At 46.1% G+C, this 24,468-nt stretch overlaps 1 long non-coding RNA gene across 2 annotated transcripts in view; it reads right to left on the bottom strand.

Moving 5' to 3' along the window:
* LOC141252953 (uncharacterized) overlaps window positions 1-24,468 on the bottom strand; it is a 407,465-nt gene that overhangs the window by 258,340 nt on the left and 124,657 nt on the right. For both annotated transcript variants that reach the window (XR_012314167.1, XR_012314166.1), the window contains exon 2: window positions 15,919-16,035. This is a non-coding gene — a long non-coding RNA (uncharacterized lncRNA). The remainder of the gene's footprint in view (window positions 1-15,918; window positions 16,036-24,468) is intronic.

Raw genomic sequence — 24,468 nt, 5'->3', positions numbered from 1 at the left:
AACTGAAACACAGAATTACCAAACAAGCATGTAACTTGGCAAACATTTCAACATTTGGCAACAGGATTATTTACAATTTTAGTACACTCTATATTCTCCAGCGAGCGGGTATCTGCCCCTTTGTGCTCCTGGTTGATCTACGTAGCCCACTGTCTGGTGGTGGACCAACCTGGCTTTCCCCACTAGCGTTAGGGGTACAGCTACCAGCTGGGTGTACAGGTAGGGCAGGCAGCTGTCTGCGGGTCCTTTGGCTTACCGCAGGCATGGCAGGCTCACTGTCAGCAGAGGGTTGACTCTCCTGGGCTGCTGGTACAGGCTCTTCTGCCTCTGGAACCGCTCGCTCCTCTTCACCTTCCGGCTCTGGTGTTGGTTGTTGCTGTGCCGGTTGCAGGAAATGCAGGACGGGTACCACTATGGCATCATTTATGCGAGTCCAGGACTGAGGGAACTCTCTGAGAACGGTGCTGATCATTTATTCCTTGTCCTCTGCGGGTTCAAGGTCACTCTGATCCTCTTCTGCACTACGGAGTTGCTCGGGGCACCTTTTGAGGTGGTCTCTGGAGACGACACTAGTGGTTTCTCCTCCGTCCTTGGTGATTACGCACACCTTTGGGTTGTCGTGGTCAGACTGCAGTACGGTGTAGGGTTCCCTTTCCCACTGGTCGTCCAACTTATGTAGCCTTCTCTTCCGCTTCAGGACCTGCTCACCAGGTTCTAGGGGACCAGCAGGGGCGTGTTGGTTGAAGAGTCTTTCTTGCCTTTCTCTCACCTGGGCCAGGCTCTTCTCCACACTCTCCTGTACCTTCCTGTACTGCAGTTGCCTTTCCGTATCCCAGTCCGCATCCGGGGAGGTGTCCTCAGGTATTAGGACTCCCATCTCCAGGTCTACGGGCAGCTTACCTGGTCTGGCTCGCATCAGGTAAGCCGGGGTGCAGTTTGTAGCATTCACCGGGATATTGTTGTATAGGTCTATCAGGTCCGGCAGTTTTTCTGGCCACAGGCTGCGTTCCTCCAGGGGCAACGTCTTCAGGAGATCAATGACTATATTGTTCATCTTCTCACACATCCCGTTGGTTTGGGGGTGGTAAGGCGTTGTCCGAATCTTCTTACAGCCATAGAGGTTGCAGAACTCCTGGAAGATTTCAGCTTCGAACGCTGGACCCTGGTCTGTCAGGACCTGTTCCGGATACCCGTGTGGACGGCAGAAATATTGCTGGAAGGCTCTGGCCGCTGTTTGGGCTGTCAAGTCCTTTACCGGGACCACCACTAGAAAATGGGAATAGTGGTCCACGATTGTCAGGGCATAGATGTATCCAGACCGGCTTGGAGCCAATTTGACGTGGTCCAGAGCTACCAGCTCAAGAGACTGCGTGGTGACGATGGGCCTCAAGGGTGTCTTCTGGCTGGTGCGGTCCTTCCTCCTCAGGTGACAAGGGCCACAGTCTCTGCACCATTTTTCTACAGCTCCTCTCATGCCGACCCAAAAGAACCTTCCTCTTAGCAGGAACTCCAGCTTCTTCCAACCGAAGTGCCCCGCTCTGTCATGGTAAGCCCCCAGGACCATAGCTGCATCCCGCCTTGGGACCACGACTTGCCAGGTCAGCTCGTGCGTCCGGTGGTTGACAATCCTTCTGCACAACTTACCTTCGTAGAGGAACAGCTTGCTCTTCTCTTTCCATAGCTGCTTGGCTTCCTCTGGAGCATCCGGATCTATGCGGGCATCTTCCTGGGTCAGCAGATCTTTCACCAGGCGGACTGCAGGGTCACTATCTTGGGTCTCGGCCCAGCTGTGGTGAGGTAGGGGATTGATCATCACAGTTGTTAGATCCTCCTCCTTCACACGATGAGAGTATTGAGCGGCTCCATACCGGTGAAACGCGGGGAGTTCTACCTCCTCCAGCTCTTCTGGGTCTTCGTCACCTTCAGGTAAGTGAGGCATCCTTGATAGGGCGTTCGCGTTGGCATTGGTTTTGCCTGCCCGGTACTTGATCACGAAGTCATAGTTGGAGAGACGGGCCATCCACCGCTGTTCCAGGGCACCCAGTCTTGCATTGTCCAGGTGTGTCAACGGGTTGTTGTCCGTGTACACGGTGAACTTCGCGGAGGCCAGGTAATGCTTGAAGCGTTCCGTCACGGCCCACACCACCGCCAAGAATTCTAGCTTGAAGGAGCTGTAATTCTCCGGGTTCCTCTCGGTGGGCCTCAGCTTCCGGCTGGCGTACGCGATCACCCTTTCTCTGCCCTGTTGGTTTTGGGACAGTACGGCTCCCAGTCCCACATTACTGGCGTCCGTGTGGAGAATAAAAGGTTGGCCATAATCAGGGTAGGCCAGGATCTCATCCCCCGTGAGGGCCATCTTCAACTGGTGGAAGGACTCCTCTTCCGGTTTATCCCACTTGAAGGGTGGCTTTTGACTTCTGGACTTAGACTGTCCGATCAGGAGGTCCTGCATAGGAGCTGCCATCTTAGTGAACCCGAGGATGAACCTTCGGTAGTAGCCTACCAACCCGAGAAACTGTCTCACCTCTTTGATGTTCGAGGGGCTTGGCCAGCTCTTGATTGCCGTGACCTTGTCAGGGTCGGGGGCCACTCCTTCCGCGCTTACCACGTGCCCTAGGTACTGGACCTTTGGTTTCAGCAGGTGACACTTCGATGGTTTCACCTTCAGGCCATAGCCTGCCAGGGCTTCGAACACCTCGGCCAGGTGCTTTAGATGGTCCTCGTAGGTCTTCGAATAGACGATCACGTCGTCCAGGTAAAGGAGGACCGTCTCGAAGTTTCGGTGCCCTAGACAGCATTCCATCAGCCTCTGGAAGGTCCCTGGTGCGTTGCAGAGCCCGAAGGGCATACAGTTGAACTCACTCAGTCCCATCGGGGTGGTGAAGGCGGTCTTCTCCTTGTCAGCCTCTGCCACAGGAACCTGCCAGTACCCGCTAGTAAGGTCCAAAGTAGAAAAGAAGTTAGCAGATTTTAGTGCGGCTAAAGACTCCTCTATTCTAGGCAGCGGATATGCGTCTTTGTGGGTGATACGGTTGATTTGTCTATAGTCCACGCACATTCTCATGGTGCCGTCTTTCTTTTTGACCAGAACCAAGGGGGCTGCCCAGCGGCTACAGCTGTCTCTAATAACCCCAGCTTCTTTCATCTCTCTTAGCATGCCCTTTGCGTTTTGATAATGTGCAGGGGGTACAGGTCTGTGCCTCTCTTTTATTGGTGGGTGGCTCCCGGTGGGGATGTGGTGTTCTATCCCCTTTACTCTGCCGAAGTCCAGCGGGTGCTTACTAAAGACTCTCTCGTACTCCTGAACCACCCGGTAGACTCCTTGTTTTTGGTGCAGGGGAGTGGAGTCAGCACCCACATGGAGTTTCTGGCACCAGTCCTCCTTTTGTTTCTGGGAGCCATTACCCTCCACCTGAGGAGATGGAGGCAAGGGTTCCACGGCCCTGATAGCTTTGTGTTCGACAACAAACAGTTTGGCGAGTGTAGCGTACCTGGGTAAGTGTACTTCCCTCTCCCCAATGTTGAGGATGCGGACGGGCACCCTCCCATGACGGACATCAACCACCCCCCGGGCTGTCAAAATGGTGGGCCTGCTGTCTGAGTACACGGGTTCTACCATGGCTTGGTAGTCTCTACCTCTCAACCCGATTGCAGTCCGACACCAGATCATCATTTCACTTTTGGGAGGCATGGAAATGGGGAATGGGTCACTCAGTCTTACGCTACCGATCTCACCACCAGACAGTTCTACCTGCTGCCGTCTCATCAGGGCTTTTATCTCCTTGTTGAGGACTCTCTGTTGGCTGGAACTAGCATTCACCGCCACCTGTTGTAAGATTACAATTACCTCTGAAAGACAATTTTCAATTACGTTAGTACCCACAGTTATTTTAGGGTGACTTTCACGACGGTCAATGTCCACAATAATCACTCCCTGTGCCGGTAGTTCAACTTTACCAATTTTAATGGTCATCTCCTTGAACCCCATCTGCGGCACGGGTAAGCCATTACTGGTGATGATGCTCAAGTTACTGTCTGGATACCATGTGATATCAGCATCAGTCCAATACTGCTTAAAAAGTACATAAGGGATAGTGGTTACTTGTGACCCAGTATCCAGCAAGGCGCTCATGGGGATACCGTCCAGCACCACGGGTAAAACCGGGCGCCCCCCAACGTACTTATTACGCCAATTGTAAGGGCCTGGTGATCTTATGCCTGGGGGTTGGCCCTCTGCCCCAGGTTGGACCCGTTTAAATTACAGTACCTGGAAATGTGTCCGGGCTGGTTGCATCGACGGCAAATGGGCTGTCCATCCTCTGCGTAGCGGTCTGTGGGCCTCTCTCGGAACGACGGGATCCTCCTCTGTCGACGCCACGGGACATCCTCCGGACTTGAAGCCAGCTCGATGGGTCTTGACAGGTCCACTTGCAATGCCTGGACAGTCCTGGTCAATGCAGCGACGCTCCTGGTCAGCTCCTGGACTTGGTGTTGCAGGTCTTTCGACGGGGCTTGGTTCAGGGCCTGTGCATCAGCCCCCACGGGGTCCATAGAGGAGAGCGCCGCCTCCAGGTGGTAGGTGAGAGCAGGGTGCCGGGGGTTTATAGCGCCACTGGTTGCAGATTCACGGAGCACCCTTATGGCCCTGTCCTTAAATTGGGCAAAGGTCAGGTCGGGGTTCTGAAAGAACATGAGGCGCAGTTGGGCCCTGTGGGCGCTAGACAGCAGACCTTCTATGAATTGTTCTGTTAGCAGTTTATCCGTTTCCTGCACACTGCCAGGGTCAGTTTGTTGAATAGCCCTCAAGGCTTCCTGCAGATTTAGGGCATAGTCTCTGATGCTGTCCTGTGCCCGCTGCTTACATCCATAGAACCTCATTTTAATCTCAACGGAGGTACGTGTGTCAAAGGTACCCCGCAGCCGGGCCAGAATACCCTTCACAGTCCTTTTCTCCTCAGTGGGCCATGATTTTACCTCCCGCTGGGCTGCGCCAGTTAACTGCCCTGTTAATATGCTGACCTTCTGTTCCTCTGTCAGGGTGTAAACGTGGAACAAACTGTATAGCCTTTCCTTGAAGTCAGTTAGGGCATGGGGCTCCCCTGAGTATTTGGGCAGCCAGGCCGCTCCAGGGATGTAGGGCAGGGAAAAGGGCATCACCGCTGCTGCAGCTGCGTTGGTGGTAGTGGGGGCCTCTGTGTCCGACATCTTCCTCCCCCCTAGTCAAGCGTGGCCTACCTTCCGACGATCCTCTTCTGTAGGCCGCGGCTCCGCTGCTGCTGCTATGGACGAGGACCTGGCGTCGCGTCCTGATGACGTCAGCGTAGCTCTCTCTCCCTTCCAGGACCTTGCGCAGCGTCGATGCGTGGATACGGAGCTTCGGATCTCACGCGGTTTTGACGTCCACGCCCCTCTTCTTCCCGCGCGGCGTCCTGAAGATGGCGTCCGATGGCGGGAAGCGGCTGCGGATGGCGGGAAGACGGCAGAAGATGGCGGGAAACGACCCAAGATGGCGTCCGATGGCGGGAAACGACTCCGGACGGCGGGAAACTTCGCCACAGGTAAGTACAAAAGTCTCTTTCAGGCACGCAGTACCCGGTGGTTGTGGGCACGAAGTCCTGCCGACTACGCCAAAGCTGACTCGCCCCCTGGGCCGTGGGGCACTTGGATCCAGGCAATAGGGAGACGATGGGGGTAGTAGTGGCGACCCGGTTCCATGGCTCAGGGTGGTCAGGCCAATGGTAGTCTGCTACGTTCTGCTGATAATGTCCGACTATGCCACCCGTGGATTGCGGTTATTAGGAACCGCCGCTGCATGCAGACCGCTGGGGCTGATGAGGTGTGCAGCTAGGGTAGTGTGACTCCCCACGGGAAGAGTGCGGCCCCAGGGCAGTATAATGGATGGTGGGAGTGATGGTGGTGAGAGTCCCAGTACCGGTAGTGCTGGAGGCGCGAAGGAGCACACAGACAATAGGTTGCAGTCCAGGGTCTTTACTGAAACAGGTAAACTGACCCATAAACAGTCCCAGCTAGGAGGGGACCTGGATGTCTGAGAGCAACGGGGAAATTGGCTCTGGTCAGGGTGAGGGTGTAGGCCTACCCTGCTTTCTGCGCTCCTTCTGGCTATCTCCTCGTTATAGGGTAACAGCCCACGTTTCCAAGCTTTCCGTGTATTCTCGCCTGTATGGCCTGAGACGTGGGTTCCTTTCTGCTCCCAGCCTTGTACGGCTTTACTGGTCCCTTCGGTTGTGGCAGGGCCTCCAAGCTTCTTAGGCCAAGGAATATACAGTCCCTTGCAGACTGGTTATCTGCTGGAGGATGTAGAATCCTCCCAGCCTCAGACACCAAAGTCTGGTAAAGTCAGTCTCTTATCTGCCAAGACAGGCTCTCTTCGCCTCTTGTCTCTGGCTTGTGGCTCTCCTCCTGCCACACTTCCTCTTAGGTGCAGTGCAACTGTCTGTCCCTGCTCTGCTCTGGGACAAGTCTCAGTGCTGAGACAGGCCATCAAGTTCTCCCTAACCCTGCCCCCAGTACCAGCTTTTATAGGGGCAGCCTGCTCCCCCTACTGGCCTGAGACAGGAGGCATTGCATGCTAATGTTCCCCTGACTAGAAAACCTCCCCCTTGCTCTCAGACACAGCTTTAATTACACTTGTGGCATCCAGGCCAGGGTGACACACATGCACTGCTCCAGGAGCCCACAGCATTGCTTCGGATCCCCATCGTACCATGCAGGAACAGACAGGATGGGTTCCACTGCAGGAGTGCAAGTTGCAGATTGAATAAGCACTGCCGTTGGTTCTGCAATTTGGGCTGGCACAGGTGACATCAGGACTTTCAATCAGGCATCCAGTGTCTGTAGAAAGAACAACATTTTTTCCTAGTGTTCTCGCTGGTAACTTAACTGCCGACACAGCTTCAAGCGCAGAAAGGACTGGGGATCAGTGGGGCCCATGACCGAACCAGGCTGTTATGCCGGCAGATGGTGCATATGTTTCGTGGACCAGCTGTGCCACAGAGCCAGGCTTGCCTAGGAAGGGGCGTAACTAAGCATCTACTTTGTGCTAGGCATCTACTTTGTGTTCACTGGAGCTCCTGATGGTGGAGACAGGCTGGGCTACAGGTAGCCACCAGGTACCACTCCTAGACAGTCCCCAATACTGCAGCTTCTGACCGCAGAGGTCAGGTTCACTGACACGGACACAGGCTACGCTCAGATTGGACTGATTTGGAGGTTGATTTCAGCAGTTCGGATGCATGGAATAATCGGAGGCACTCGTACAGACACATGGGTCTCAGATACTGGTACTGACACCGGCCACACATGGAACGGGAGATGAGGTTCAGGCACTGGCCACATTAGGAATGGGGGAGCGCGTGCGCACTAGGTGCGCCACCTGGGAGTGAGGCGTGCACAAGCAGGAGGCACTACACGAGACGGGGAGGTGACTGCGCGGCCACGGCTGTGAGTATGTCGGTGTCCCTGCATGGGGAAAAGAGGAGAGCCATGCAGGTACGCTGGCATTAACTTTACAAAAATCATAATGACATGTTACATGGGAGGCTATATTATGGAGCCATTGGTTCTAGGGAAGAATATCTGTAATACAGAAGCATCATATAATGTTTGCTAAACAGGACAGGCTCAGGCTGTATTCAGCTTTCTTTTGTGCATGCAACATAAGTTCTCATACAAATACAGTTGTGTTCAAAAGTTACATAGAGTACCCCGGCAGAATTTTTTCTTTCTTGGCCTTGTTTTAGAGAATATGAATGATAACAAAAATGCTTTTTCTCCACTCATGGTTATTGGTTGGGTGAAGCCATTTATTGTCAAACTACTGTGTTTTCTCTTTTTAAATCTTAATGACAACGAAAAAAAAAACAAATGACCCTGATCAAAAATTCACATACCCCAGTTCTTAATACCATGTATTGTCCCCTCTAACTTCAATGACAGCTTGAAGTCTTTTGTGGTAGTTGTGGATGAGGTTCTTTATTTTCTCAGATGGTAAAGCTGCCCATTTTTCTTGGCAAAAAAACTCCAGTTCCTGTAAATCCCTGTGCTGTGTAGCATAAACTGCGCACTTGAGATCTCCCCAGAGTAATTCAATGATATTGAGGTCAGGAGACTGAGATAGCCACTCCAGAACCTACACTTTGTTCTGCTGTAGCCAATGACAGGTCGACTTGGCCTTGTGTTTTGGATCATTATCATGTTGGATTTCCAAGTACGTCCCATACGCAGGTCCTGGGCTGATGAGTGCAAATTTGCCTCCAGTATTTGCTGATAACATGTTGCAATCATCTTTCCTTCAACTTTTACCAAGATTCCTGTGCCTTTGTAGCTGTTATGTTCTGCAACTTAGAACTAAGGAATAGGAGGGAAAAGCTATCCCTGCACTGAGACTCAGCTTTACCCTACGCTGGGGTGGGTGCCCTATTCCTTATGAATAGCCCCACCGAAACTCCTACACTGAACTCAAACGAAGACCTGTAGGAAAGGGAAAGGGGTCCCTAAAAGATCTAAGGACTTGGAGCAAAAGCAGGAGACCTCCTAACAGAAAAGTTAGTTGCAGAAATGAAAATTAAAGGAAACAAAACTAGTGGAACAAGAAGTCCCAGGATAACAATAGTCCAAAGCAAGAAGAACTAAACCAGGCTACTTAGCTAGAACACGAGCATTACAACACTGATGTCTAGCAGGGAATGGGGGCCAGGTGCTGGGTAATAAAGAGTGCAGAGATCACGTGACCAAGAAACCCAGAACCAGAGGAAAAGACTAGAAGCCAGTAAACCACAACAAGATGGCCGATAGTAAAACAACAGAGATTCTAACAGTAGCTCACATATCCCCAAAACATCAGCGATCCACCTCCGTGCTTTACTGTTGGAATGGTGTTCCTTTCATCATAGGTCATGTGTTGACCTCTCTCCAAATGTGACGTTTCTAGTTGTGGCCAAAAAGTTCAATTTTGGTCTTATCACTCCAAATTATCTTGTTCCAGAAGTTTTGAGGCTTGTCTCTGTGTTCTTTGGCGTATTGTAGGTGAGATACTTTGTGGCATTTGCACAGTAATGGTTTTCTTCTGGTGACTCGACCATGCAGCCCATTTTTCTTCAAGTGCTTCCTTATTGTGCATCTTGAAACAGCCACCCCACTAGTTTTCAGAGAGTCCTGAATTTCAGCTGATGTTATTTGTGGGTTTTTCTTTGCATCCCAAACAATTTTCCTGGCAGTTATGGCTGAAATTTTTGTTGGTCTACCTGACTGTGGTTTGATTTTTACAGAGCCTCTAATTTTCCATTTGTTAATCACAGTTTGAACGCTGCTGACTGGCGTGATCAATTCCTTGGATAATTTTTTGTATCCCTTTCCTGTGTTATACAGTTCAACTACCTTTTCCCGTAGATCCGATGACAATTCTTTTGCTTTCCCCATGACTCACAATCCAGAAACGTCAGTGGCTGGATGAAAAATGCAAGAGTCTGTCTGGATCCCAGAAACACACTCAGCTTTTATGCACACACACTGATTACAAGCAAACAGGTCACAGGTGAGGATGTTACCTTTAGTAGCCATTCAAACCCAATTGTGTCAAATTCTGTGCATGTTATCAAGCCAAAATCACCAGGGTATGTGAACTTTTGATCAGGGTTATTTGGATGTTTTTGGTTGTCATTAAGATTTAAAAAGAGAAAAAACAGTAGTTTGACAATAAATGGCTTCATCCAACCAATAACCATGAGTGGAGAAAAAGTTTTTTTGTTATCATTCATATACTCTGAAACAAGGTCAAGAAAGGAAAAATTCTGCCTGGGTATGTAAACTTTTGAGCACAACTGTAAGAGTATTACTGCACTAATCCATACCTGCCAATTTGTTATTAATTTCTTCTGCCGCTACTGAAGCTCTATTGATTCCTTTGCCACTGGCTCCTTCCCACATACACACACCAAATGATGATTTTTCTTCCTCTCTGAGGGTGTCCTTTCTTGTTTCTTTTTCACAAACTATCCCAACAGGAATTGACTCAAACATCCACAATCTTTCTCCCCAACTATGGGCCAGCCTTGCAGTTAACCCTATCAGCCCTAAAAGGAACTACAGCCTCCCAGAGGATGATGCATAAAATACAGTACAATGCAATACATTTTCATACACTTAAAATGACAGGGGTTCTCAGAGAGGTGAAACGTCACCCTCTCCACCCTCACACTACTGTACCAATTTCACATGGAAGCATATAGGTGCCTTTTTTCAGATTTTGTATAGGTGGCATATAGCAAAGCTATTTTTCTCTTATAAGCACTATGCAGAATCATATGGAGTCGTGATCACATTAAGAGCAACAGGAACTTTGTGTACGTCGGTACAACCCCAATTCACATTGCTCTGGATTGGTCATAAAGCTTTTTGCTGTAGAAATCAATAGGATGTCTGAGATTTATTTTTTTACCTCTTAATCTACCAACAATACATCTTAAAATAAAAAGAAACAGTAAGAAGACAGTTGTTTGCTGATGTATATGTGTGATAACAACCTGCTGACTTTGAATGTTTAGGTGGGAAGAAAAAAAGTAAAAATTTTTATGTTTGAGTTTGGCTTCTAATAGGATAATCAGTTTTATAGTTATTACTATTGACATAATGCCATTAAGCATGCCATAGCTTGTGGGCAGTGCTGGCATATGTTACAAAATGATTTACTAAACTACAGCTCACATAAAAGCTTATAGCAATCTTAGGAAAATCACTGGCTAATTTTTCATTTCCATATTCCTTGACCAGCTGGTAAGAAAATGCTATTCGAAGTGTATCGCACATACAGCTCTAATTTGTTCCGCATCGCTCAGCATTTTAGCTAGGCAGAACTGCTGAACTATAGTGTGACTAATTTTAATACACAATTCTAAAATTTGATAGGAGAGTCTTTACGGTTTGAAAGCAAAGCAATTAATAGCGTGTAATTGCCAAACACTAATGACCTAGAACAACTCCATATTTATTTTATGTCAAAATAGGCGACATTTTGTCCATGATTATAATCTCCAGAAACAAAAAGTGAAATACGGGGTGTTTTAAGGCTTAAAATGCTCAACTTTACTGAGCAATAAATTTACTTTTAATTAAGACCAATTTGATATTAATTTTTGATTAACAATCACATTTATCATACAATATCACAATTTTTCCAGCCTTATGGGATGAATACAATTTATATGGGAATGATATAACTAGAAAATATCAACTCTGGGGAGTTTTTAAGAAATGCCAGCTCAACTTTTAATTACAGCATCATTGCACCAAAAGTCCCATTAATTACACTACATGCTCCTTTTTAAAGTGTTGCAAGCAAATTAGGCTTCTTACAGTATCTTAATATCATGGCAGGTCTCTTGGCAGTTCAGAGCAGACATGAATCAGCAATATGTACTCCTTTAACCTATATGAATCAGACGGAGATGTATTTAAATAGAAATAGGACATCCTGGGCCAAGGGGACCATCTGCTTTAAAACAGATGGAAAAGGAGTTATTAATGTCATGCAATGGTGAGGAAGGAGAGGTCACGGACAGTGTTAATAGGGAGCAGGAAAGGCACAGGTGAGCTGCAATGATGGAGTGAAGTACACGAGAAGAACAATGTATCAAGGCAATAAAAAATGAGTTTTCATGTGTTGTCATTTTTCTGTAGATCTGTTTTGCTTTGGAATATGTCAAAAAGTTAATTAAGTGTGATGGGTAAAATTCATCATTTATGTGCAATATGGGACATATGAAGAAAAAAAAAACATAGATAAAACGGTTTAACATGTCCTGGAGAAAGACAAACAAGCAATATAGTTCAGGTACTTGTCGCTCCTTCTTTCTAAATGAAATATTTACTTTGGCAGCCTGTTTTATGTGTTTATGGGTTATATTTAAGGCATCAACTTCGCTGTAACTTTATAAAAATTAGTGGTGACTCTCAATCTATCTATAAAATACACTGATAATTTTTACATTGAAAATATCTACATACAGATGAATAATCAAATGGCCTCTTTGGAGAGGAAGAGGACATAAACTTTAGTGCCTCCTATTAAATGCAACAATCCTAAATGTTGACTTTTAAAGTGCTTTGCTATATGATCTAGGATAAGAAGCCAAACCAGAAATTCCATTGGCAGAAGAGTGTTTCAGGGTGGTGGCCCCTCATCAGTGCAAAGCAGGAAGGAACTGGTTTCACTGGGTGACAGGCCTTTGACATGTAATTCAATGAGTAAAGTTTCTCTTTGTGGAGAGCGGCAAATCGGCATTGGGAGCCCAATAGGTCATTTAATGCTCCCCTGGGATTTGAACATAAAAATAGCCTGCTCAGAGAGGAAGAGGACAGGAACTCTAGTGCAACATATTGAAGGGTGAGAGTCCTCTGACAGTGTGTGTAAGGTATAAAGTTTCTCCTTGCAAAGAATGCAAGTCAGTGTACTAATAGATGAAGCGTAAGTAAAAAAATGTGCTAAGTCTATAAGTGCTTACATTTACTGAAATCAAGGGGATTGTTTTCACCTCCAACCATGCCTTTCCTGTGATTGTATTGGATTGCCATAGCTACAAGCAGTTCTTGATGATGTGTGGATTCTCAAGCTGTAGTTCCTTAAGGATAAGTGCACACGATGCAGAAATGCTCTGGATTTTTCCAGAGCGTTTCTGCATCTCCCTGGCAGAAAAAACGCATGCGGATTTTACATGCGTTTTTCCTGCCAGGGACAAGCGGAAGTGAAGCGTTTTGATAATGCAATTTCACATGCGGGTTGTCAAGCGCTTTCCAAGCGATGTTAGCATCATTTGGAAAGTGATTGACAACTTGGTCACACTATATAAATCCATGTAACCGTCATGGATTTTATATAGTGTAACCAAGTTAGTTAAAAAAAAGAATAAAAATGGTAAAAAAAAAAAAAAAGAAACACATATACTCACCTTCCAATGGCCCCTGGTCTCCTTATCAGATGCATCCAGTCTTCCCGGTGTCTCACGGTTGTGTAAAAGGACCTTCCATGACATCATTTAGTCATGTGACAGGTCACGTGACCGCCGACGTCAGCGGTCGCGTGACCCATCATGACTAAACTAAACTAAATGACGTCATGGCAGGTCCTTTTAGACCATCGCGAGCTGCCAGGGATCCAGGGCGCAAAACTAAACTAAACTAAACTAAATGACGTCATGGCAGGTCCTTTTAGACCATCGCGATCTGCCGGGGAGCCAGGATGCATCACTATGGAGACCGGGGGGCCATCAGAAGGTGAGTATAATGTATATTTTTTATTTTAATTCTTTTTTTTACAGGTACTATGGTAGCAGGGTCTGGAGGAGAGTCTCCTCTTCTCCAGACCCGGGTACCATCCGCACATTGAATCGCTGAATATCCGCATGTGCACATGTAGTCATGCGGATATTAAGCGATTCAATGCAAGACAATGGCGGTGAAAACGCCGCGATTACGCAAAATAATTGGTAGTGCTGCGGATTTTTCCGCAAAGATAATCCGCAGCGGAAATTTCCGCAGCATGTGCACAGTACATGCGGATTATCATTGGGAAACATTGCAGATCTTCTACCAAGTGTTTTTTAAGCATTTCTGCAGCAGAATCGCTTAAAAAACACATAATGGGCACACAGCCTAAGTAGAGTAGTGGATGTGTGTATGCTTTCTTGACATGCTACCGATTTCCTCTTCTGAGTTGCTGAAATGATGGATTTGTTTCTAATTTCATTGTGATACCTCATTTACACGGACAAGCAAAAAAGTAACAATGTTTTGACTTTCAGGCTCCATATCACACCATCCACTGATGCTTCGAACGTGAGACTACCATCATTTTATAGACAATCATCTTGGCCATCTCAAACATAAATTTTGCATATGATTAGTAATGCAGATTCTTGTCATGTCACTGCATTGTTACCGTTTTGCTCCTGGTGGTGGAAAAATCTTTTACTTCCTGTATACTGCAAAATACAACCTGTTCTCACATTCCCTAATAGATCAGTGTGTTATTAGGTTGATTCCCAAGCGAAAGGTCACTGGTTCGAATCGAAGAGCAGCCATGAAGAAGATTTCCCAAGAAAAGAGAAACAGGATCATCCAGCTCATCGATAAGAGTCTCTCAGCCAAGAACATTGCCAAACTGCATCATGTGAATGCCATGACAGTTGGAAGAATATGAAATTATGTCTGTCCATCCATTCAAAAGCCAAGAGGTGGACAGGCAAAATATCGGAGTCAACTAGTTGGCTTATCCAAAGGTCTTTCAGTTCTGGCGCAACAAACACGGCAGTGGAGGTTGCTCGTAAGCTTCGTAATAATGAAATTATTATTATTTATTATTATAGCACCATTTATTCCATGGCACTTTACATGTGAAAAAGGGGTATACATACAAGAAACATTACAATAATATTGAACACAATGTGACGGCGACTGGTACAGGAGGAGCGAGGACCCTGCACGTGAGGGCTCACAGTCTACAAGGGATGGGTGAGGATACAGTAGGTGAGGGTAGAGCTGGTCGTGCAGCGGTATTGGTGGAGTGGTGGTTACTGCAGGTTGTAGGCTTGTCGAAAGAGGTGGGTCTTCAGGCTTTTTTTGAAGGTTTCCACGGTTGACGAGAGTCTGATGTGTTGTGGTAGAGAGTTCCAGAGTAGGGGGGAAGCACGGGAGAAATCAGGTATGCGATTGTGGGAGGAGGAGATTAGAGGGGAGTAGAGAAGGAGATCTTGTGAGGATGGGAGGTTGCGTGCGGGTATGTAGTGGGAGACTAGGTCAGAGATATATGGAGGAGACAGGTTGTGAATGGCTTTGTATGTCATGGCTAGGGTTTTGAACTGGAGTCTCTGGGCAATAGGGAGCCAGTGAAGAGATTGACAGAGAGGAGAGGCCGGGGAATAGCGGGGGGACAGGTGGATTAGTCGGGCAGCAGAGTTTAGGATGGATTGGAGGGGTGTGAGAGTGTTGAAAGGGAGGCCACAGAGCAGGAGGTTGCAGTAGTCAAGGCAGGAGATGATGAGGGCGTGCACTAGTGTTTTTGTAGATTCATGGTTGAGGAATGTGTGGATCTGGGAGATATTTTTGAGTTGGGGTTGGCAGGAAGTGGAAAGGGCTTGGATATGTGGTTTGAAGGAGAGTTCAGAGTCCAGGGTTACTCCAAGGCAGCGAGCCTGAGGGACTGGGGAGAGTGGGCAGCCATTGACGTTGATAGATAGGTCAGTTGGGGGGGTTGAATGAGATGGCGGAAAGATGATGAATTCTGTTTTGTCCATGTTAAGTTTTAGAAATCTAGCAGAGAAGAAATCACGCTCATCCATGCCAATAACATGTGACGCACGTTAGATAAGTGTGGAATGGTGGCTCGAAAAAAGGTGAAGAAGCCTCGACTTCAATATTGTCATAAGAAGCGTCAGCTTGAGTTTGCAAAGAAGTACAAAATGAGGACAGTAGAAGATTGGAAACGGGTGATTTGGAGCGATGAGATGAAAGTCAATAGACAAGGCTCTGATGGGTGCAAATGGGTCTGGAAGAAATAAGGGCTAATGGATCAAGAAATTGAAGGAACTGTCAAGTTTGGTGGATGAAGCCTGATGATTTAGCGCTTTTTCACAGCCAAAGGTGTTGGATACTTGAACAGGTCGTCTCAATGCTGAGATATATCTGAGTATCTTACAAGACAAGTTACTTCATACACTTGAGTACTATTGGTATGAAAAGGATGACATAGTGTTCCAGCAGGACAACAACCCAAAGCATATGTCAAAATTGGCGAGAAAATGGTTCAGTGACAATAAAGTAGAAGTGCTGGATTGGCCCCCACAGTCCCCAGACCTCAACCCAATCGAACATTTGTGGATAGAGTTGAAGAAAAAGCTGTATACATACCCAAGTGAGTCGACCAGTATGCACCAACTTTGAGAACGTGTAGAAGAGACCTGGGATCAGATTTCAGTCGAGACATGTTTGAATCTGATCGAGAGCATGGCCGGAAGGATTCAAGCCCTGTTGAAGGAGGATTTACAAAATATTGACAAAATAATAAAAATGTAAATTTTGATTTTTAGGAGCAAAACAGTAACAATGCAATGACATGACAAGAATCTGCATAATTAATCAGATGCTAAATAGTTGTAAGTCAAATTTATGTATAATATGTCCAAGATAATTGTCTATATAATGATGGTAGTCTTACATTCGAAGCAGTAGTCGATGGTGAGATATGAAGCCTGAAAGTCAAATTTTCAAAACATTGTTACCCCTTAGCTCGTCAGTGTCCCATTTTATCATATTACTCTTCTGTCACATATCGACCTGAAAATGTAAATAGGGCTTTTCCCTGCCTGCAGGTGCTAGGTTACAGAGTTAACATTTCATAGAAAATAGGCCCATTAGGGGGTTAATTATTTGAAAAAGGCTTAAAAATTCAAGACTGTAGCAGTTTTGGGCAATAGTGTCAGGTTCTCCTTTGATCAAGAGGGCATATTCTATTGGCCTCTTTTCCAGTACACTCTTCTCCCCAGGTTGGTACAGGAAAAAAGTGCTGCTTCTACACCCTCCCCCTTGTTTTGGTAAATTTATAGGCTCCAATGCAACAAAACGGGCAATTTGTATCCCAGTTTTGATAAAGGCTGCTCTTAATGAGTTTGGCACATCTTGCAGTTTCAGTGAGCCACCACATGAAATGTACTATAGTCAGAGACTGGAGAGTATTTCTATCCTTATACCACTTTTTTGGCTTAAATAAAGATAAATACGTTGCCAATGTTTGACTACGCTCTCTCCTGGTAGATTTGGCCAGATTAGTGAAGGTCTGGCAAAAATTGCAAAATGTTTGAGCAATTACGCGTTGCACAAACTTTTGTGACATTTCAAGAAGTTCTACAAAAGAGAACTGGTGGAAACTGCTTAATGAATCAGGGCCTTTCAAGTGTACTAGATGATAGAACAAAAAAGGAAATAAATAAGTTAATTTATTATGCTTTACAAGGAATGCTGTCTTTGATTATGTATAGATCGCAGCTTTTTATCAACTGCTGGTATTATACCATTTGGTATCCCATGCTCGCAGACTAATGACCATGATCTTTAGACAATGTAAGATTAGTGAAAAACACACAAGTGATAACAAATCCAAAATCAGCACAATAAATTATTGTAAAGCATTATCCACTGTACGCAAGATATTCTGTGGAGCATATATCTTGAGATTCTAATCCAATACTATGTACACATTCTAGTCCCCACTGCCTGTTTTTAAAATTTAATTACCTGACACAGACTTTTTAATTTATTTATTTATACAGCGTCCTTACAAATTATACAATATGTACAAGATTGCATCTCCCAACACAAATCATGCAACAACTGAAATGAGTAACTCATACTGGGACATTTTGACAAAAGTTGGGCACCATACCAATAAGTTAAGGTTTCAGGTGATTTGCTAAATGCCTGCTCAATGGAAAGGGGTTTATAGAGAAAGAATTCCCATTCCCAAGAATTCTCCCCATTCTAAGGGGACCCATACTTAATAGATGGCTCTGGGATCTGCCGATCATTTGGCCAGCAGCTATCTCTCTCAATTCCTCCATACACAGGTACTCTCTGCCGAACAGTCCTGTGTTTTCTACTGAAGAACCACTGCCATGCTTCTCCAGCAGTGGCTTATCTTACCAAGAATAAAAGGATCAGCAGGATGAAAACTGTCTGTGGAGTTGGGAGGCCAGCATACACATTTGACTGTCAGCTCAACCTGCCGATAAAGGCCATTTACCAAGAAGCCAGATATAGAGGCAGAGACCCTATTTCCAACATTGTATCACTTACTTTACTTAGTGTTGTAGATTTTTTGAAAACTATTTTGTCTGCTGTAGATCTACAGATATCAGATTTCTCTGAATACTAAGCTCTGTATAATGCCCTCCATACCACTGATTGGCAGATTTCTGTGAACACTGTGCATAAGCAGAAAGTGGCCAATTAGTGTTGGGGTTGTGGTTTGACTACTTGTCAGTAGGTCAAGAAGTCCACTGGTGATAATCTCCTGCTGCTAAAACAATGATTTTATCTGTTGTGAACCAGAGAACTCTGATAGAATTCAGAGATTTACAGTATATTGAAGTTGACCTATTTTTTCTGAGTTCGTTTTATAACTAAATAGTGGAAAAATAATGTGATAAGTGATAACAAGCATGAAAAACAGGTCACATCTAATGAGCAGGTTTCTATATAAAGAGACAAACGCTAAGCTAGCTAGTTTAGGTAAAACAAATTATGCAACATTTTGCAAAAGAATTTGAATTTCATAACAGCCTAATACTAAAGCTATAGGTGTGTGAACTGGGTAAAGGGTAAAGAATTTGTTAAAGGAGTTGAGCTGTTTAAATCTTTTCAGCAAAGATCCATTCACTCGTCATCTTGATTTCTTTTTGTTATTTTTTTTTAATGTTATTTAAAATTCAAGGCAAAAATGCTGCATTTTTCCAGCAATCGAGGCAAAAAACTACATCATGACTGCAAAGTGTAAACAATAAACATACTATTAGTGATGAGCAAGCATGCTCGCCACAGCTTGGTACTCGCCCGAGCATCTCACTGCTCGAGATGCTCGGTGCTCGACGAGTATCTCCGGGTTGCTCGGCGGCAGCTCGGGTCTCCTCCCAGCATGTTTGGCGCTCTTTAGAGAGCCAATGAAAAGCAGGGATTGCCTGCCATGCACTGTAATGCCGCAGCCATGTTGGTTGTGGGCATTACAGTGATTGGCTGGCCACACAGCATCATGTATATAAGACTGGGCGCCACCATGCTCATCACAGTCTACCCCGGAATCAGGCAGAGTAGGGAGAGCTGCTGCTGTGTCAGGAAGAGATTTGCGTGATTAGAATTAGTATAGGTATTCCAATACATATACAGTACAGACCAAAAGTTTGGACACACCTTCTCATTTAAAGATTTTTCTGTATTTTTATGACTACGAAAATTGTACATTCACATTGAAGGCATCAAAACTATGAATTAACACATGTGGAATTATATAGTTAACAAAAAAGTGTGAAACAACTGAAAATATGTCTTATATTCTAGGTTCTTCAAAGTAGCCACCTTTTGCTTTGATGACTGCTTTGCACACTCTTGGCATTCTATTGATGAGCTTCAAGAGGTAGTCACCGGAAATGGTCTTCCAACAATCTTGAAGGAGTTCCCAGAGATGCTTAGCACTTGTTGGCCCTTTTGCCTTCACTCTGAGGTCCAGCTCACCCCAAACCATCTCGATTGGGTTCAGGTCTGGTGACTGTGGAGGCCAGATCATCTGGCGTAGCACCCCATCACTCTCCCTCTTGGTCAAATAGCCCTTACACAGCCTGGAGGTGTGTTTGGGGTCATTGTCCTGTTGAAAAATAAATGATGGTCCAACTAAACGCAAACCGGATGGAATAGCATGCCGCTGCAAGATGCTGTGGTAGCCATGCTCGTTCAGTATGCCTTCAATTTTGAATAAATCCCCAATAGTGTCACCAGCAAAGCACCCCCACACCATCACACCTCCTCCTCCATGCTTCATGGTGGGAACCAGGCATGTAGAGTCCATCCGTTCACCTTTTCTGCGTCGCACAAAGACACGGTGGTTGGAACCAAATATCTCAAATTTGGACTCATCAGACCAAAGCACAGATTTCCACTGGTCTAATGTCCATTCCTTGTGTTCTTTAGCCAAACAAGTCTCTTCTGCTTGTTGCCTGTCCTTAGCAGTGGTATCCTAGCAGCTATTTTACCATGCAGGCCTGCTGCACAAAGTCTCCTCTTAACAGTTGTTGTAGAGATGTGTCTGCTGCTCGAACTCTGTGTGGCATTGACTTGGTCTCTAATCTAAGATGCTGTTAACCTGCGATTTCTGAGGCTGGTGACTAGAGATGAGCGTTGTTCTACTCGAACTGTTCGCCAATCTCAAATTCGAGCTGTTTTGGGCGGTGTTCGAGCCGGTCGGCGAACACGAACAATTTGAGAAAAATTCGGCTGTTCAAGGTTATGTTCGATAACTGTTCATGCACCAAAATCATAACTGGATTTTTTCTCAGTAATGATGAAAATTAATGTTAATACGCAGTTTGAGTGTACAGCGGGGCGGGGGAAGGGGCAGGGGATGGATCTCTGCAGGAACAATGAAGATCTCCATTTTTTTTTCTCTTTCCCGCATTTGCAGTGGGGAGGTGCAATCTGTCAGCCTATCAGCAGCGCACACACGGAGCGAAGTGCTTTTTTTCACACAAGCAAGGGCATGTGTGATTGGCAGTGTATGTCACATGTCCTTGCCCTATAAGACCAAGCCATTTTCCCCGTCGCCACCATTTTCTCACTGCTGCAGCTGCGTGTTAGATGGCACCGCTGTTGCTGTGTGCGCTATACCTTGTTAATTTCAAGCCAATTTTCGCACAAATATACAGATAGCTTGGGAGTAGGGAATAGTTGTGATTGCAGTCCTTTTAAGGACTAGGTTACAGCATTTCCTACGACTTTTATCAGGCAGGTCTGTGCTCTTAAATAGATAGATTGTGGGAGTAAAGACCAATTGTAATTGGAGTCCTTTTCAGGACTAGGTTACATCAGTTCCTATCAGTTTTTGCGAGGCAGGTCTGTGCCAGTGCTGTGCAAGTTTTTTTCACAGCATTTGGCTGAATCTAGCAAAGCTAATCCTTTTTGGCCTATTGCAGAGTGTGTTAGTCAGTGGAGTAGCCTATCTGTGTTGCAAGATATACCACCTGTGTATAGAATACCAATTTTTTTACTGCACCTAGTGAAGTAAAATCTTTTGGGCATAGCATCATTCTATTAGTCCATCTATACTGACCTCCATCAGGTTGCAAACTGAATATAATTTTTTCTGCATCTAGCTCTGAAAAAATATTTGGGCTTCTAGCAGTGTGTGGGACTTGGTCTATTAGTCCATCTATACTGACCTCCATCAGGTTGCAAATTAAAAATAATTTTTTTCTTCATTTAGCTCTGAAAAAATATTTGGGCTTCTAGCAGTGTGTGGGACTTGTTCTATTAGTCCTTCTATACTGACCTCCAGCAGGTTGCAAATTGAATATAATTTTTTTCTGCATCTAGCTCTGAAAAAATATTTGGGCTTCTAGCGGTGTGTGGGACTTGGTCTATTAGTCCATCTATACTGACCTCCATCAGGTTGCAAATTAAAAATATTTTTTTTCTGCATCTAGCTCTGAAAAAATATTTGGGCTTCTAGCAGTGTGTGGGACTTGGTCTATTAGTCCATCTATACTGACCTCCATCAGGTTGCAAATTAAAAATAATTTTTTTCTTCATTTAACTCTGAAAAAATATTTGGGCTTCTAGCAGCGTGTGGGACTTGTTCTATTAGTCCATCTATACTGACCTCCATCAGGTTGCAAATTAAAAATAATTTTTTTCTGCATCTAGCTCTGAAAAAATATTTGGCCTTCTAGCAGTGTGTGGGACTTGGTCTATTAGTCCATCTATACTGACCTCCATCAGGTTGCAAATTAAAAATAATTTTTTTCTGCATCTAGCTCTGAAAAAATATTTGGGCTTCTAGCAGTGTGTGGGACTTGGTCTATTAGTCCATCTATACTGACCTCCATCAGGTTGCAAATTGAATAAAAAAATTTTCTGCATCTAGCTCTGAAAAAATATTTGGGCTTCTAGCGGTGTGTGGGACTTGGTCTATTAGTCCATCTATACTGACCTCCATCAGGTTGCAAATTAAAAATAATTTTTTTCTGCATCTAACCCAGCCAATAGTTTTGGCCTAATACCACAGTTTGGCCACTCAGCTCTGCTCGGTTACCATCCATTGTTTTTTTGTGCAAACAACTCCAGAGTTGTGAATTAGTTAACCACCAAAATGAGTGGAAAAAGGCCTGCTGCTGGTGGAAAGGGGAATAGGCGTGTTGGGAAGGGGAAAAAAGGTTGTGTCCGTGGGGTAGGTGCAGAAGAAAGACCATCTTCCAGCCAAACTAAAATGTCTACTTCTTTTAGCGGACAATGTGATAAGATCCCTTTCTTACGGCCACGCCAATCGCTACAAATTCCAGATGAGGCACAAAAACAGCAGGTGCTTCAACGGATATCAAGTGCTCCTTTAAGTGGGCTCTCCTCCACATCAACTTCAACATCACAAATACTCCAGTCCTCAAAGGTGTCACCCAAATCGCACTTGCTTCCTCACAGCTCCCAAATCTCCAGCTGCCCGTCTGAGTATGAGGTAGAACAGATGGTTGAGTCTACAGAGCTGTTTACTCATACTATAGCCTGGGAATCAGAGGTCGACTCCAGCGCTTCTGTGAATCCAGACGAGGAAATGATCTGCACTGATGCCCAGAATCTTTATGAGTCGGATCCAGGACCAGACGCAGAAGGTTCTGACCATAATGTAGACCCTCATTCCCAAACTGTAACTACTGTTGGTGGAGACAATGAGGAAGACGATGATAAGACTCAAATACCTGATTGGAGCGACAACTTTAGTTTTTTGTCAGGGCAGGAACAGGTTGGCTCTGAGGACGACGGGTGTGATAACGCACAGGGTGATGATGATGAGGTCGGAGATCCCACTTACTGTCAACCCACAGTCAGCCAAGAGATGAGGTCAGCAGAGGAGGTGGAGGAAGATGCTAGTGACGACGAGGTCAGGTTGCGCCTTCCTGGACAGAGACGTAGTACTGGAAGCACGTCAACAACTGCATCCTCAAACACAACTCTGCCTCTCACCACAAGTCGTGGTGGCTCTTCAGGTCGCGTGGGTGCTAAGCCTCGCATAGCCTGGGCATTTTTTCAGATCGATAAAGATGACCCAACTCGTGTTATCTGTAACATTTGTCAGCAAAAGCTAAGTAGAGGCCAAAAAATACATAGTTTCAGTACTTCATGCATGAACCGGCACATGGACATGAAGCATAAGTTGCAGTGGGAAGCTCAGTGTGCTACAATGCGGTCTAGCCGGCCGGGCCAACCACCGTCTGCCATATCTTGTGCATCCGCGGCCTCTTCATCCTCTGTGACTGGGGGGACAGCAGTCACACCTGTTTTGGGGCGCAGACCTGCCACCTCTTTACCCGCAACAGCCAGCGTGATTGGCAGGTCATCATTTTCTTTGGAGGTGGTAACACCAGCTGGTCTTGAGCGCTGTCCGACATCGATAGCACCACCTTTGGATCAAGGCAACCTAACATGTCCGCCTGCATCTTCCTCACAGACTGGCAGTTTGCCGGGGACACCCTTATCAACCCCGTCTAAGCACAATAGCCAGCCCTCGGTCCCTCAGATGTGGACAAGTAAAAGACCATTTCCTCCTAGCCATGAGAAAGCTAAGAGGTTGAATTTCACCATCTGCAAGCTCTTGGCTACAGAAATGCTGCCTTTCGGCACTACTTCTCAAAGAAAGGTGTGCCTGCGCTCCACCAGCATGTCGCACACAACATCACCGCTTCTTTGAGAAACTCTGTGTGTGACAGGGTGCATTTCACCACAGACACTTGGACGAGTAGGCATGGACAGGGGCGTTACATGTCGCTGACTGGGCACTGGGTAACTATGGTGACAGCAGGACAAGGGGCTGCTGTCCAAGTCTTGCCGTCCCCACGAGTTGTGCGTCAATCCTCTTTATGTCAAAGTTCCACCACTGCTTCTGCCTCCTCAACCTCCTCTCGGTCTTCCACCTGCACCCAAAGCCTGTCTGGTCATGCCACAAGCTTTCTAACTGCGCAGAAGGGATCCTGCACACCTCCTTACTATGCTGGCAGTAGGGCTCAACGTCATCAGGCGGTTTTTACATTGAAATGTCTGGGAAATGTGAGTCACACAGCTGAGGAGTTGTGGTCAGCTCTGGAGAACCAATTTCATGAATGGTTGTCTCCACTGGACCTGAAACCAGGGAAGGCCGTGTGCGACAATGCTGCAAACCTGGGTGCGGTCCTTCGCCGGGGCAATGTCACACACGTGCCTTGTATGGCTCACGTGTTGAACCTGGTTGTCCAGCAATTTTTAGCCCACTATCCCAGACTAGATGGCCTTCTGCAGAGGGCACGGTCGCTGTGTGCTCACTTCCGCCGTTCGCATCCCGCAGCTCAGCGACTTACATCTCTACAGAAGTCGTTGGGCCTGCCACTTCACCGGCTAAAATGCGATGTGCCTACCCGGTGGAATTCAACTCTGCACATGTTGCAGCGACTGTGGCAGCACCGACAAGCCCTGGTGCAATACGTTCTGACGTATAGCCTGGGCCAACGAGATTCAGAGGTGGGGCAAATCACGCTGGAGGAGTGGTCTCAGATCAGGGACCTATGCACCCTTCTGCACAGTTTTGAAATGGCGACGAAGATGTTTAGTGCTGACGATGCCATTATCAGCATGACTATTCCGGTGATTTACATGCTGGAGCACATGTTAAACAGAATT

This window comes from Phyllobates terribilis, unplaced genomic scaffold (assembly GCF_046119375.1).
Source record: "Phyllobates terribilis strain yellow unplaced genomic scaffold, ASM4611937v1 Scaffold_2__4_contigs__length_985480577, whole genome shotgun sequence".
In the NCBI taxonomy this organism is placed as follows: domain Eukaryota; kingdom Metazoa; phylum Chordata; class Amphibia; order Anura; family Dendrobatidae; genus Phyllobates; species Phyllobates terribilis.
The sequence above is the reverse complement of the archived record's forward strand: the minus strand, read 5'-3'. Positions and strand labels throughout refer to the sequence as shown.